Genomic DNA, 17,561 nt, shown 5'->3' with positions numbered 1-17,561 from the left:
TACATTTAAGACCACCTCCATAGTCTTCCATCTCCTTTCCACCACTTGGTCGTAAAACTATCCATATCACATCCAATATTCGATAGCAAATCTGCCACTGCATTTGCTCCTCGCCTGACATGGGAGATACGAAATTCCACAAATGATTTGATCTTCTCTTGGATCATAGACACCCAACAATTTATTTTCCAGCATGGAGTGTTGCCTTTAGCAGTTGCGTTAATAACTACCTCAGAATCTCCTTCCAAATCCAGTTGTTCGAATTTCATATTTAAAGCCAACTGAGTTGCCAGAAGTGTCACCTGGACCTCCGCTTCATTATTCGTACCATCCTGCAAATGTTGTGCTCCTTTGAAGAAGATGAGATTTGAGGTTTCTTATAGTGTCCTATTGCATCCTATTAAGATGTAACTTTGGTTGTACAAACTTAAAGAGATATATTCATACTCATATTCGCTAATCATGGATAAAAATCGTGTCAAGTTCACCAAGAAACGTAGCTAGGAATTCGGGAAATCATCAAAGCAATACTAATTAGCTAACCAAAAAAGCTAAAATGCTATGAAATGTAATCCTAACACATTCAATAAAGGCATGAAGATGAAATACTAAAATTAAATGCAAGCCAAAGCATGTATCTCCTTCATTGTTCCTCCATTGTTCTTCTTTCTCCTTCAAATTGTTGTAGATCTCACCTACAAGACAAGTGTGATTGCAAGAAAGATAATAATAGAAAATTGGACTGTGTAAGGATACTTGAAAAATGTGGTTAAAATTTAATGAAAAAAGAGCTCAATTTATAAAGAAATTGAGATAGATTTTTAGTTAGATGGATGGACCTGATTGAGTGGACAATAGAGCTATCATTTGGAGAAGAATGACGATAAAAGAAAGCAAATGGGAAGATATTATGAGAATAAATAATCAAATCTTTAATTATCTTCTCATAAATACCAAATTAGGAAGTTGAAAATATTAAGAAGATTTTAATAATTAAATTATTAAATATCTTCATTCGAAAAGATAAATAGAATAATTAAAAGTAAATTAAATATCCTCTTATAAGATAAGATTTATTAATTATCTCTTGAATAAAAAACCAGTTTTTTTTTAAGATGCATATCTCATTTTTTAATTATAAAATTAAAATTAAAGAGATATTGCTAGAAAGATTGATTTTTGAAAATAAAGGAAAGATTTTAGTTTCCAAATTCAAAAATTAGGAGGATTTATGAGAAGATTTAATAATTAAAAATTATTAAATATTTCCATATAAGAAGATAAAACAAAAGAATAAAAAATTAAGCAAAGTGGGAAATATCCTCATGAGATGATAAATAGAGATAATTAATAAATAAGAATTATTAATTATCTCCTCACAAAAAGTAGATAAAGATGAGTTAATAAATAAAATTTATTAATTATATTTATTTTGGAGGAAAATAAATATTAATAAATTAATAAAAATGATTTGTTAATTTATTATTCATATTTATTAATTAGTTAATTAAATAAAATGAATTTATTTAATTAATGGACAAAGGAGACAAATAAATAAATTATTAAATTTATTTATTTAGGACTTAGAAGAATTGTTAGTAAAAGGGGGGTTTAAGTAATTAATTAAACCTAAGAGGCAATATGCACATGATATGTTAGGAGACATAGGTGTTGACCATTTTTTAGTGTCTACATATTGAAATATTGATACAATGGCATACATATTATGCACTATCAAATATATCTAGTATTGAGAAATTAAATCTTATAACAAATCAACCTAAAGAAAGGAATGCATTGTGGCATTCTTGATTTGGAAAATTTAATCATATTTGTTATGTGAACTTCCAATCTCAATAGCTAAGGAGATCATGACAATCTATAGCATATGTGTTTCAAAGCTATAAAAAAAAAAATTGAGAATTTTTTTTACAATTGAATTATAATTTGAAATGAAATGATTGTCCAACCATAGGTTTAGCTATAGGTTAACATATATATTAATCAAAATCTTTTCTATAAAGTTGTTATTGTTCTTCATATCTAAACATTACAAATGTTAATAGTTGTCAAAAATTATTAAGATTTTTCCAACAAGAAGTTGATATGTGTTAGTATATTAGGTTATTTCTCTCTTATGAACTTAATCACTCTAGAACAATATATGGTCAATTGTATATATATTCCATATATTGATTGAGATAAATTAGGTTGAAACCTTTGTTTAAATATTATGATATTTGATTATAAAAAAGGTTTTTAACCTATATATGATTATGGGTCTATCTTATATTGACTCATATGAATAAAATATTACTTGTATGTGTGAGGTTGGTGAGTTTGAACATGGATTAAAATGGTTGTTAACTATTTTCTGATTGTTAAATCGATGGGATTTACTAAAGTCTAGCTCGGGGGAGATTCTAACAACATTATCCAATGCCTAAAGGGTCTATCCTCCCCTTCATGGACCATAAAAAATATCATATCTCAAGCTAAGGAGATAATTAAGTTTTTCGAGTTGTGTGTTGTTTCTCACAATTATAGAGAAACCAACACTATTGTTGATTGGGCTGCCAACATGGTCATTTGTGTTGATCACATGATGAGTTCGAGAGGTGATTTAGATCTTCCTCATGAGACCTGTGCCTTCCTCATTTATGATAAAGTGCATGGTTATGAGGGAGTGATAAGTAATAATGACAATGCACTTATCAATGAAAAAGGCCATAATGAAACGGAAAGAGCGGCACTCAAAGATTGAGCTGGCATTTAATGCGGACAAGACTCCAAACACTTTGTGGGTGCCCATTTCTATTTTGAAGACCTTCCTACTCTATGCTTTGATCTTTGCTTTTACCCTATTTTGCATTGTGAAGGATAAGAATAATATGTTTGTTGATGGCATGGGAGGTAACAGGAAAAAAATTGAGCCGCTCTCCTGTGATGCACGGAAAGATAAGTCGAAGGTATGGGCTATTCAGGAAATGGCCAAGATGACAAGTTATATGGAGAGAATTGTAGGGAAAAACCCTATCGTTACTAGAATTTTCAAAAAGAATTGGAAAGATGGAAAAATTACCATAGGAGGAAGAAGGGTTGAAATTGACAAAGGGATGATTGCGGAAGTTACTGGTACGCCAATGGGAGGCAAAAAATTTTACAAAGACAAGAAGCTCATAGAAGCTACTATCAAGTGATTCGTGAAGGAGGAGTCTGAGAAAACCAAGTTGGTGAAATCCAAAAAATCCTACTACTCGCCCAAAGTGATAAAGAAGGTATGGAGATGGATTTCATTTGTTGTCATGCAATATGTGACTCTTGATGGTAGATACTCTCATGTCTATGGATATCACTTTGTGCTTCTAAATCATTTTTGCCATAAAGATATGGTGTCTATTCCATTCTATTTATTTAGCTCTCTTAACACTAGCATTAAGCATTTTAGGGCTAATCCAGACAATAACCCTCCCATGCATGAAGGATTAATGTTGCTTTTATACAACCATGTCAAGGCCTCATCTATACAGTAGTCTATCACTGAGCTTTCAAATTCAGATGATGAGTCTGAGAACTTAGAAGACAATGAAGATGAGGGGTTTGATACTGAGTGGGAAGATGATGGTGACAAGATTACCTCTCCTAAAGGTTCTAGCAAGGGGAAGGACAAAGATTTGGCTTTTGGGTCCGAAAAAAATAAAGCTGGAAAAGGGGTCAAAGGAAAAAGAAGTAAGGTCTAGAAGGAGGACAGTTGGCTTCAAGATGATGAAGAGGATGATGAGGGGATGGAGACTGATAGTGATTATGTTACCCCACTACCAAAGAAGAAAAATAAGTGTAGCCTTGTCATCACCAAAATCAACCCAGATAAAGGGAATGATTTTCTTAATGTCCAACCCAATCCTCAAGATCCCAATAAAAGGACAGATGATGTTGAAGAAGATGGGAAGACGGTGAAGGAAGGTGATACTCTGTCTCCCAATGCTACTAGTGTTAACATGGAGACCTTGGATAATACTGCCCCTAAGATCAACATTGATAGCAGAAACTCTTCTTTAACCATGTTGAATACCACGAAGAGTGGGATGATGGAGATCTGCAAGGTTATTGATTGGGTTGATTTGGAGATGGACAATTTGAAGAAAAAGTGGGAGGATACATCAAGGAAATTGGATACCTTAGAAGCTATTGGAACAAGTAAGCTTAGTACCCCGCCTGACTACCTGAATGAATTGACTAAAGCCATCAGTGGTGCGGAGGCTATCACTGGAGCATATGGCTCTCAATTTAAGGTTGTGGAAGCTAGATTCAATGAACTGAAGAAGCGGATTCTTAATCATGAGAACACCCTAAGGAAACTTGGAGAACAAATCCAAAATATTCTGAAAGCCTCTACCAACAACTTCAGTGTGATGATCAGCAAACTAGAGCAGATCCATCAGGAAAAGAACACTATTGATAATATCGAGGATAACGTTCTAACTCTTGAAGGGGGGACTACTGGTCATGGAAAAAGAACTTGAGCTAGTACTAGGAATTGATGAGTGTTGTTGCCTCTATGGTCCAGCTAGAGAAAGAAGTGATAGAGCTTATCATAAACCTTTCTTAGGGTTTGTTGCTCATGGTTGTCCCTTAGTTATCTTTGTGTTGTCCCTTTGCCTCTTTTGGCTTCTTGCTAGCTTTTTTGTCTTTGCCAACTGTCTCTTTTTTGTGTTATGCTCTATCTAGCTGGTCTTCAGTGTCTTATCTTTTGATTATCTTTCTATAAAAGGGTTTCGGGGCCCCTTCAAAACCTGCTTTTCACTTAATCGAAAACTATTTTTTAATTTTCAAGTTATCCGATTATAGTTTAAGGCATCTTATTGTAGAACCCAAAGTGGCTATGGTATCCTCCGATTTTCCACAAAAATAAATGAGATATTTTCTGAGATTCTCCCACACATCAACTACCATTGGGTGTGGAAAACGAACTAGGAGTCCCCATTTGATCAAACGGAAACAATATCAAGTCGAAGAGCTCATCGAGACAATTCGATGCAACTTGAATGGACTCAAATGAAGTCCATATGAGCAAGATATGGCCAGTCAAAGTTTCCCAAAAAAACATCTATAATTTGAATTAGAGTACAATTTAATTTTGTAAACCTTAATTATGGACCACCATTCTAGATCGGAAACTCATCTGCGAGACACCAGGGTCATTGCCATTGCGTCAAGTTTCCTAGAGCTATTTACGGATTATAGTCCCACCTTATTTCTACTGCTATTGGAATGAATTGTAAGGAGTGGTGATTACAAACGACACTAATTTATGTTTGTCTGTATAAATGGCTGCCAGTAGTGAATCATATCTACTTCACTCAATATTGCATTTACTGCCAAACAATCATCCAACTGAGGTGAAATGCATTAGATATGAATTCACTGTAAAGATATCTTAGATTTTATCTTTGAATGTAATATTTTTCAGCTTCTTTTTCTAGACTAAATATGGTTTTGTAGCTTTTTTTCTAACCGAACAGAAAATGGTTTCAAATAATTACCCCCAAAATGATTTGCATTTACTCACAAAATTGATCCAAAGTAGATTTCTATGCATTTAATCACACCATACTATAATAATGAGTGGTTGAAGATGCGATGTTGATATACAGTAATTTTTGGACATGATGATATTATAAAGAAACTACCATAAAATATTTAAAGGTTGCTCATAGGAAAAACTTAAGGGAGGATATGTTTCTGTCAATATTTTGATAGAGATTTGAAATGTCATAAGATTTGAAGGCGTGAGACAACATTTTGGTTGATGTCTTGTCCCATATAAGACTGTATGTCAATGAATGAAGACTGTGCACCGATAGAAAAAAGGTTGTTAGCAACGTGAGATAATTTTGAGGTTAAAACACCACACAATATAGTCCGTAAGCTGAAAATTAAAAACATCTTGATTGCGAAAAGTGGAGTTTGGAATATAATAATAATTAGTTTATCTTCAATAAAATTTCACTTCAAATAATTATTATCTTATCTGAATTGAATTAAAAATCCTTCAACTTCAATATATAGTTTCTTCATGAAATATAACACATCCATTATTTATTTTGAACATGTTTATCAATGTTTTTAAAACTTTATTAGAATCAGGGGCTTTTTTTTAATGTGTAAATTATTCATTTTTAAAGATCTTTGATTTATGCTTAACCCATCACTTGTCTTCAAAATAACTCTTGAGTTGTTGGATTTTTAAGCTCAATATCATCCCATATTTTCTCACACATTAAGAATACAAGGTCCATCTACTAAAGATAATATGGTTCTAGACATGCTTGGACTTTCCTCTCAAGTTCTACTAGTATTTGATCTCTACACCAATTCAATGTGAAGAGTATCTTTGTAAGAGAATTTAGTCTATAGATTTCCCATATTTATTGAGTCAAATAATGTCAATCCTACACCTCTCATGAAGAGTGCAAGGTTTACTTTAGTGGTGAATTTCTCAAGTTGGCGACCTAGGACATGGCGAATATATTGTACCAACTGGAGGTGGCCATGTCGCTAGAATATTATCAATTTCTGTCAAATTCACGGCCCGATCGCAATATGTTTTATGTACGAGGATTTTGCAAACACAATACACGGTGGACACACGGTAAATTTAATATTTTTCACCTACACTCTCTGAGGTTGCCTTACTAGAGGACCCAATTCGCCAGGCATTTTGCCGATGCGTGTCTCCATTCACCCCAATTTTTGCCAACTCTATTGTATTTTCCAATTAATTGGACAACCCATAATCACCTCAAAAATTACATAAGTAATGTTATAGTTAAGCGAGATTCGCTAAATATTTGTATACCATATAAAATTCTCACGGAATTCGCCATATAAGGATTGGTATAAATGCATTCAAAGATCGGATCTATCTCTACACAATCTGGTGGGTTCTAGGCTCTGAATTCAGATCAATGGCAAAGTTTCACACCAAGGAAAATCATTGTTGTTGACTGCATTGGCGATTGCTAGTGATCTAAAGGTGAGAGATCATATTTTTGAAGTGTTATAATATTATTCTGAATTTATCTATATCTGTTTGCACTGTTGAGTTCATTCTTATTTGGTGGGGACCCGTCAATGTCAAGTGGTCAGTCGGGAGACCTCAAACATCTAGATTGTAGGTCATAGGGCCAATGAAATATATATTATACTTTATATTCTATTATTACTTCTTCAAAAAATTGATTTTTTTTGTAGCCTTTATTTTGTTGGAGATGTCGAATAGGAAGAAGGGTAGGAATCCTGAATGTGGGGAAGGCCATGAGAGGCCAACAAAATGCAAAATGTTGTCTTCATACTTTGGCTTTGGCAAAGATTGTTGTGAAAATCAGGAAGGTACATCATCACAAGTACAAGTACAAAATTCACAACCTACACTGCATGTTGAAGACATCGGCGAACCTGGTATCTCAGATCAAGATGAACTTGAAGAAGAATATCTGGTAGATACCCAAGTTAGCTGGAATGATATAATCGACTTGGGTGATAATGCCAAAGATGATAATGCACGGAAGGGGAAAAGAAAAGCCAAATCAAAAAAGGATCAACCAAAATTAAAAAAGGATCGAGAGTGAGATATGTCAGTGAGGAATTTTCAAATTAATTGGGCATCAAAGTATCCATTCATTGAACTAGTGGAAAATCCAATTGAAGGCGAACCTCCAATAGAATGCAGGTGTAAGATTTGAACTTGGAAACATAACAAGGATATTAGGTTGTAGCTAAAAATTGACACCATAGAAAAGCATATGGGTAAAGTTCATGAAAAACAAATGATAGACGAAGTTGAAAAATTAGTGATAAGATAAAAAACAAAGTTGGAATGTAAGCAACAACATATCCACCTTGTCTCCTCCAAGGTCCAGAAGAGACGCCAAGAACCGGGACGTAACATCTGTGTTAGCATGGTATCTATTTTCATTTCATAGAAACTCTCTACCCAACACCATCATCATAGCCTCATTAGTGAACATTCCAACCTCCTTATAGACTAATTGGAGGGTTGGGTCTCTAACTAAGCCCAAAAGACCCTCTGGTCCTCCGCAGACATGCTTCTCAAGCGGATAGGAGTGTCCATCTTGAGAAATCAAAATACCAAATTATAGAACCTAACCCTATAGACCTAAACCAGAGGCAGAATTTAACTATCGTGAGCTCCAACGATTTATCTACAAAAGGCTAATTGAAGATGAAAGAAGTAGAGGTCATCTATAAATTGTTGAAGCTCATGATTGTAATAATTCCCTCTCTAACCATATTAATTCCTTTAATTTTTTTTTAAATATTTCGTATATCTCTTTAAATCTTTCCCATAATTGCACTGGTGTGAAAACTTGGAAACAACTTGAAACCAGTACCAAATACCATATCGGAAGTCGTGTTGAAGTCATGGGGGCAGAGTGGATTGCAGTTAGTGACAAGACATATATTAAATGACCAACATTATCAACCATGACATTTGATACATGTCTATTGAATCCAATTCCATTCTGGGCACTTTCTGGAGACCTACTCTCTCTTCAAAAATTTGGGTTGAAATAAAGCTTTAGTCATTGATCTACAATCATCGAACGGTTTAAAATCATTGATATATTTTAGGTACGTGTGACGTGTCAATGAGGTCACGCTTATCAATACATCATGTAGAGTTTGGACTCAATGTGATTTGATGTGCCTTGTCTATTAATGACAATAAATTCATGAAATCACCAATAAAATATATATTTTTTCATAAATAACAAAACATTAGCCAAACAAATTAAATAATTTTCAAGCGGTGGATAAAAATTGCCAATACACTTAAATAATTTTTCCTTCATAGTAAAAATGTTTGCCCATACACTTATATATTTGTTCCTTTAAACGAAAAACATTCGCCTCCTACAATATATATTTTCCCCACAGAACAAGGTATTATTCACCAAAATTTTATGGAATTTTTGTACCTTAGAAAAAAATCGCCAATACAAATTAATTTTTTTTCCTACTTTGAAATTTTTTTTGCCATCAATATGAAAAATTTACCCCCAAAATAACATTTGATTCCCTAGGGATTTACACTTTTTCCCAGGGGGTTCTTTCTTAAAGTTATACCTAGAAAAGTGTGTGCCTTGACAACAACCAAAATGAGTGCCTCTTGACCACATTGGAGCACTATTTTATTCTTTAAAAACACAATATTTTTATGTGAATGTGAGGTCTTCTTCATGTTGCATAGGTACAATCAAGTCAAGTATAAAACAAATTTTATGTCAATTGGAGGAAAGACTTCTCTATGTAAATGCAAGGAAGTTTCCTTGTGCTGAGCAGAAACAAAAATGCACTAGACAATTTGCATGCATTGTGAAAATTAATCACTGTGCTAACTTGGATGAATCCAAAATGGTAGAATCTAGCACAACATCTCATGTCGTCTCCAATTGAAAGTAGTTGTATCCATCACCTTGTCATTGAAATATGTATTGATTCAAAGGGAAAGTTCCATAGAGTTTTCTAGGAGGAGTATGTATTTTATGTAGATCATTTATTATTTTATCACTAATTTTGAACTTTTTGTTCAGGGCAATTTAGTTTCCAATAATAAAGAATGATAATGGATGGTGTCAATAAACACAACTTTACTTTATATTTTGAACTGAAGGTACAAAAAAATTGTATTCTATTTGCAAAAAAAAATGATAAGAGTCAAATTAATATAAAAAATATTAAAACTATCATCATTTATATATATATCAAAGTATTATACAATATTATTTTATTACTACCAAAAACTTATTAAATATTTATTAATATTTTTAATAGATAATAGTCATGAATAGAACACCATGGAACCTTGCCACAACTTAATTTAAACTTCATCTTGGTCTGCTTCTTTCTTGAGAACCAAAAGAATTTGCACCCATTAAAAACTTTGATGTACCCAGCCAAGCTAATGCCTTCATTATAAATCCCCAAAAGCTAACAGTAGCATTCACAAATGATTAGGTAAACCGATAAATAAAATATCTACTTCTAAGTGCCAATTATCTGTGTTGGGCTTAAACCAAGGAGAATCACTGTTAAATGTCCCCATCCCATAATTCTTCAAGAGTCTTGTAGGGGTTGTTTGTACCATTAACAAAATGCTCACCACGTTGTATTTTTCTCTATTCAAGCACGCTAATTTTTTCATGATCATTGGGAGTCAAAGACCAATGAAAAACCTAATTTTTTTTTAGATATTCTACCTGTGTTGTAGCTCTTAGGCAGCAAACTCACTCCTTTCTTGAAACCCCCACCTTTTAACATAACCTTCATTTTGGGCAATTTCTTGAATAAGGGGATTATCCATCACCACATTAGAACCCCAAGAAGTATTTGGAGCTCCTAGAGGAGACCACGCACTAATATGAATGTTATACTTTCTGCAATAATCTCTCAACTTCTTTTGTTGCCAATGTGGATGCATCTCCACCTGTAATTCAATACGACCAAGTAATTTTTGTGACTCAAGAGAAGGATAGGTGAAATGGACTAGAAAATGAGCAGTCAAATAGGTAGATTTACATTAGCGACTCTGGACTTGTAAACCTGAGGTGATTGAGAAGCTCTCAAGCAGGGAATTGGTGAGAAAATGTGATTATATCAACGTGATAGGAACATGATAGTCACCTTTACATATAGTTGATTATCTCCAACAGTAGAAACAGAGACATGATCAACTATACACCAAGAGGACCATCTACAAAATTATGCAACAAAGAGAAATTGTAGGTAAAAAGAATCTATTCAATTTTGTTGCATTATAAAATATCAATATATAAGTTAATAGAGAAGGAAAAATTTGTTATCAAACAATTATCATTAGAAAAATAATATAATAATAAATATGTTGTAGAAACTTGCTAATAATATGTCACTTTGAATGGACAATCTTTTAATCTACTTTAAAAGAGATACCTTCAATAATTTCCAATAAGACCACAATAATTCACATGGTGATAATAACTAACCTATATCTTCTATATATTTCATACTTATGATTTGAATATCACCCAACCTTGTTTGAGTACTTAAGTATACTTCTTATGATGACCTAAGTACCTATATGTGATTATAATAATGCTTATGTAAAACATATGATTTTTCCACAATCCATGATAGTTGTTAGTTTTTGCTTCTGGTTTTGATTGTGTGTGATTTTTTTGCATCAACATTTCGAATCACATTCTGTGATCCATCATCAGGATGAAAGAATGCTCAAGAATAGAAATACGATGGATCACAAAGTGTGATCCGAAACTTTGATGCAAAAAAATCACACACGATCAAAACCAGAAGCAAAAACTAACAATTTTTATGTAACTTATTTAATAATTAAAGTTGTCATAAGTCAAATATCATAACCAAATACATACTATAAAATTAACTGACTACTCATACCTCGATACACACTATAAGATTAGAGGTTAATAATCACTCAACAGACATAACAGACTTGACTAGTCTAGATAACTTATTGAATTTGTCCCTGAGCTCTATCTCCATGCACTGCTACATTCCCTGCCAAGTAGACTTTATGTCTAATAGAAAAAATATTCTTTTTTGAGTGGGGTAAGTAGATTCTCTGTTGTCAGCTTGATAGACCAGTGGATAAGGAATAGATCTGCATACTCTAGTTGCAAATTACTAGATTTTAGAAAAAAAAATTCAATAAGGAGGTCTACAGAACAGAGAAAGCAAAAAGCTGAATTTTTGAAAGGGAAACCATACATTAGACTATCCTTGATTGCAGCAACAGGGTCACCGTGTTTTGTATTCTTTATTTTAGTGGTGACAGACATCTTCTCTACTGACAGGCCCACTCTGAAATGTTGAATTCAGAACTTTCCCTAGTGTATGCTCTGAGCCGTAAACCCTTGCTGTGTCAAAATGTCTATAACCAACTTATATAGAGAGAGTATTAAACAAAAACACAACTTCAGTGGAATAATAAATAGATATGATATCTTTCATCTTTTGTGATTGAAAATTTCACTGTGTAGTTCCAAATTTCATTACCTTTGCAGATTTCTTGGGAGAAGACTGAGACGATGTAGATAAAGAGGCCACAATAGAACTGCTATAGAAAAGAAGAAAAAGATGGTTTCGTTGTAATATTGATATGAAAAAAGAACATGTTTTAAAGAGAGAATTGGGTGCCAGTACGCAATCTATGGAGTGGAGAAACTTAAAGTCATCTACTGTATTATTTATTCACAAATAGATGAAACACATTTGATCTAAGTGGAGATCATAGAATATAGGGAAAGTGTATCCGTAGTCATTAAAGCTAGTTTCATGTATTGACATATCTAAATGTTTTATCTGATTTTAATTATTTTTTTTGTTGTCTCCCCATGTGACTAACTGGTTATAATTATTGTTTTGACTTATAGATAGTAATGATGCATGTTGTGGGATCCATCATATACCCAAGGTCAAAAAATACACAATGCACTTAAATTGCCAATACTTAAGAACAAATGTCTACATAGTCATGGACTATGGATATTAATAAAGGTGTACAAATAAATTAACACCAAAATTGATATATATAAAATTTATTAATAAATATTTAATATTTTTTAATTTCTTTAAAATTAATAATTAAATATAAAAAAATGAACAATTATTAGTTCCTACCAAAGGATGGATACTATTGCATTCATTGAATTTTTTATTTCAGCTAGTTCAACCAATGAACATAAAGAATTAAAAAAAATTGAACAAAAATTTTATAGTTTAAAAATTATTTATATTTTAAATAATTATAAAAGATCATTTTTCCTTATTCTTATTGGATTGAGTAAGTGTAAAATTCATATTTTTTTTTAAATATTACTCATTATTATTCACACATCATTCATTAATTCTATTTTTAGTACTAAACACATAATGAATTTGACATTCTCCATATCAGCATTGAACTGACTCTTCGTAGGCCGCAGCTATTCTAGCTCCAAAACAGACCTATCGTACAATGTGTTAGTGACAAGTTAGTCAATCACAACCATTAACTGCAAAATCAACGGTGTAAAATGCGTGACTAACATGCGTATTAGTGAATCCGTACTGTCTTTTTAGAGCCAGAATAGATGCGTCCCTTTTCATATCTTAACTATGTGTCTTTCCCTAAAAAAAAATCCATAGAAGGTGAATAATAATAGCATCTAAATAAAATGCGACATGAAATGAGAATGCATACCATTTAATAATGATAGCATATTTTTACACCAACTAAAATATCCTCAAAAGGTGTGTCGTACTACAATGTGATGCCATGAGCTTGAAAAATAAGCAGTATGCATTTAAAATTTAAACAAAGTACAAATCAGCTGAGCCACATAGCATAGCGGCTCTCTTTATAAGTAATCAATTAATCTCATTAGTTGTTTATTCTCCAAAGATAAAATTTTGCTCTTTTCAAACCGATTAGCCAAATTTGTCTTGTTTGTTTAATATGACTCTTATAATTTATTTTGCTCTAATTTGCTTTGAAAAGTAGAGAACAATATTTATACAGTTTAATTGTTTAGATTAAAAAAAATAATGTAATTGATTTTTTATTTAAATCACCTAAAAAATGTAAATTAAATTTCATTTTTCATAATGTTTTTTTTTGTTGAAATTAGATTTTCATTAGATCATTCTAGATAAAGTAAATTATATAGCAATGGTTAGCCAATAGTAATATATAATAAAAAATTTAGAATTCTGAATATGGATGAATTTAAATTTATTTAGAACGGTGAATTATATAGAATATTTGTACAACATAAAAAATTTATCAAAATGTATGGAAACAATTAATGTACGGAGTTAGGTACATACATTAAATATATTTATCAATAAACGGTTTTCTACTGTACGTATTCTTCTTCGATTGTAGGGTTTGTTGACTGTATTCCAATTGTTTAGTTATCTAAGGGTGTCTATATTATTTTGTTTTGTTTTCTAATCTAATGTAATTTGTTTGCTACTCCATCATTAAAATTATTTTTAAATGTCTGTACATGAAGAATTTGTAAATACAATCTCAGATAACAATGACATAAATAGATATGAAGAAAAATGAAGTACTAAATACTTGCACAGTAGAGATAATCAAAGCTGCATATAAACAACACTCAGAAAAATACATTAATTAAGTGATAGTTTACTTTGAACAGACTATATACTTATAGTCCAATGAATTGGTAGCCTGAACTAATAACCATGCAAATAAAACACAAAAAAAAAAAATACTAAAACAAAGATTATGCTATCGCACGCTAGAGAGAGATTTGGAAATACTGGAGTGCTACAACTTTCTTTTGTACCAAATTTCTGATAAAATGATATTTAAAATTAATTTAGTTTTGTAATGATGTACATTAATAAGATACGACACAGATAAGGAGACCTAAATCATCAAAAATGCAGTGTACCTAGATTACAACGTAGAATACCGAGATTCCAAAGTACTTCCTTGAACCTTAGAACCCGCTATTTTAAAGGAAGCCTGTATTAACAATTCAATGAAGATATGGGTCTCAGGATTTGATTTTCAGAGATTTGCAATCAAATTTAACAAAAGCCATACTTATCTCGATTTTTGAAACAACTCACCTACATTAATGATCTAGGGCAACCTGTATTTTGAGATCTCCATTTTTGAGACAACTCACCTACATTAATGATCTAGGGCAACCTGTATTTTGAGATCTCCATTTTTTTGTTTCCCATCTTTTTCAGGCAGGCATATATGAACAACAGAAGAGTGAGGAGGCGGCAAACATTAGGGTTCGATTTAACCAAAATGGTAAGGCGGCAATCATTAGGGTCTAATTTTACCATATACTATTTAACGCCATGGTGAAGTTAATCTCACCACTTAAATAGGTGTGTGGTGTTTCTTTAGATTAAAGTATTGCTCATTTTAAAATCAAGATAATATAAACTTTATATAGTGGCTACCTAACAAAAATATCCACAGCACATTTAAAACTTTTAGGATAGAGCATGATTCTGACGATATTAAATTTTGCCTACGGCCATATCCAAAACTATTCCGACTAAGCGTGAGACAATTCCAGTGGGCAGAGCCCATGTTATAATAGCCTATCAGCTAAAAATAGTCTGTCGATTAATGAAGGAGCATATTTTTTTATCGTGACAATAGTGAATATCCGACGGTCACCATCGTTTCGACCATCTAATCATCACACATTATGGATCATTGATTTTGTAAAGTCAGCAGGTGCATTTCATATAAGAGACATCTTCGTATAAACTAGCAATTGCACCTTGGTGTGCAATGGGTACGCCAAAGAGGTGTGGAAGGTCAATTAGGAAAAAAAAATTAGTCTTTTTCTTGTATATGTTTGTAGAGTATATTCAAGGCCAATTGAAAGGTCATTTACCTTTGAACAAGGAAGGTCTCAATGGAGAAGTGATAGGTTTAAAACAACTATGCATTCTCTTATAGGGATTGAAATATGATTGAAAACAAAACCCTCTAAATAAGAAAGATAATTAAATTACCAATAGGCTCATGTTATGTGTGTGTGTGTGTGTGTGTGTGAGAGAGAGAGAGAGAGCGTTGATTCTACACTATATGTTTCTTGGCGTAATTAAGTGATTCTAGTGTATGATGCAAATTGTGTGTTAATATAATTAATTATTTAACATTAATTTTTAGGTGTAAATTATTGTCAAATTTAAGAAAAAGGATTAAAAATAAATTTTATACATTCATGCTATTATTAAATCATATTTGTAATAAATTAAACAAAAGATAATTATTAGATAGATAAGATAATAATAAATTTTTTAAATATAATAAAGATGTTAGTATAATTTTAATATTAAATTATAAAAAAATAAAAATAATAATAAATAATATAATATAATAATAAATAATTAAAATTTGAGTATTCAATTATGAAATTTTAAATATCAGTAATTAGTAAAACATTATAAACAAGATATTAAGAGCGGTATAACATTATGTAAAGGAGCTTAAATATTATAAATGTGAATATTTTTTTATTACATTAAACTTCTAAGAAATTAAATAATTTAATATATAAATTAAAAATAAATAAATAAAATTAATGATATATAAAATTTTAAAAATAAACTCAATAAATAACTGATGATAATATTTTTTTATTTTTCTATAAAAGTGGATAAAATCACTGAAATATATTAATAATTATTATTTTTTACAGTGTCTGATTCAAAGAGCACTGAAGGGAAAGAATCGGTAAGAAAACCCTTCAATATTGCTCAAGTAACACAAGCCTATCTACCCATTACAAGAAGCCCATTGGCATAATTCATCCAAAAACCCATCCCAATTACATAAGCCTCATTAGATATAAAGGAATTTGCCAGAGGAGGCATACAGAAAGAAAAATATTAGAGTGAAATCTCAGGAAGAAGTATATCCATCCAATAAACCAAAAGATCAGTCAAAAACTCAAAGCTAGACCACCCCTGTCTATGAAACACAATTCTCCAAGCCACTAATTAGAATGATACCATAGAGCAGAAGGGAAATCAGAATAAGAGATCCTACCAATACAAACGTTGTGAGTAAACATAATGTGACCCAAATAAGGAGAAGGAGAGGATGTTGAAGACCTCGTGGAGCCAGAGTAAAGCCAAACCACAGAAGCAGCCAAGAAAAGAGCAACAAGATGAGAAGCCATCTCATATACCAAACCCTCTGCAAATTCCAAGTTCTTAAAGACAACCACCAGCCTCCAAACCTAACCAAGATCTCCCAGATAAAACAGAGCATCTTACCATATAATAAACGATACCATAGTAGAAAGAAACATGAGAAGGCCAATAGCAGAGCCCCGAAATATACCACTCCAACAGAGGAAGCATTATGAAAAAAACCAAATCCACACACGAGACCTCCTCGAATGTGCAAAGACCAACTTCAAAATATGATAAATAAGGAACGTTCCACATAATCAGATGCCAGAAAAGAGAAACCAGGCTGGCAGAATGAAATCACCCAACTATGATGAAGCAAAACCATGTTACAAAAACATGACCCCCACTGATTACCCAAACAGTAATCAATCTACCATCTCAAAGCAATCATCATTAAATAGCCGAGCAAGTGAACAGTAAGCAGTAACCACACTCAATCAATGATACCCGAGACATCCTCCCCAACATATCACGACATGATTAGCACATGAAACCGCCAGAGAGTAAGTTATAATGAAAGGAATATGCCCACACAATACAGCAGTTATACAACTAATGAGTACATCCCAAGCAATAAGCTTGACAAGCCCGAGTACTCATACAACTGCCATACTCAGAAAACAGAACATTAACATGAGAAATAGGCAACATCAGACCTATGAAGAACAAATTCATCACTGATTTGTCAACTACTATTTTTTCTCTTTGATTTGTGGATAATAGATATTAGATTAACTATTTTTTCCTGTAATTTATAAAGCTTTCAATACCAA

Source organism: Cryptomeria japonica, chromosome 10 (genome assembly GCF_030272615.1).
Source record: "Cryptomeria japonica chromosome 10, Sugi_1.0, whole genome shotgun sequence".
Classification (NCBI taxonomy): domain Eukaryota; kingdom Viridiplantae; phylum Streptophyta; class Pinopsida; order Cupressales; family Cupressaceae; genus Cryptomeria; species Cryptomeria japonica.
Note: the sequence above shows the minus strand (reverse complement) of the source record.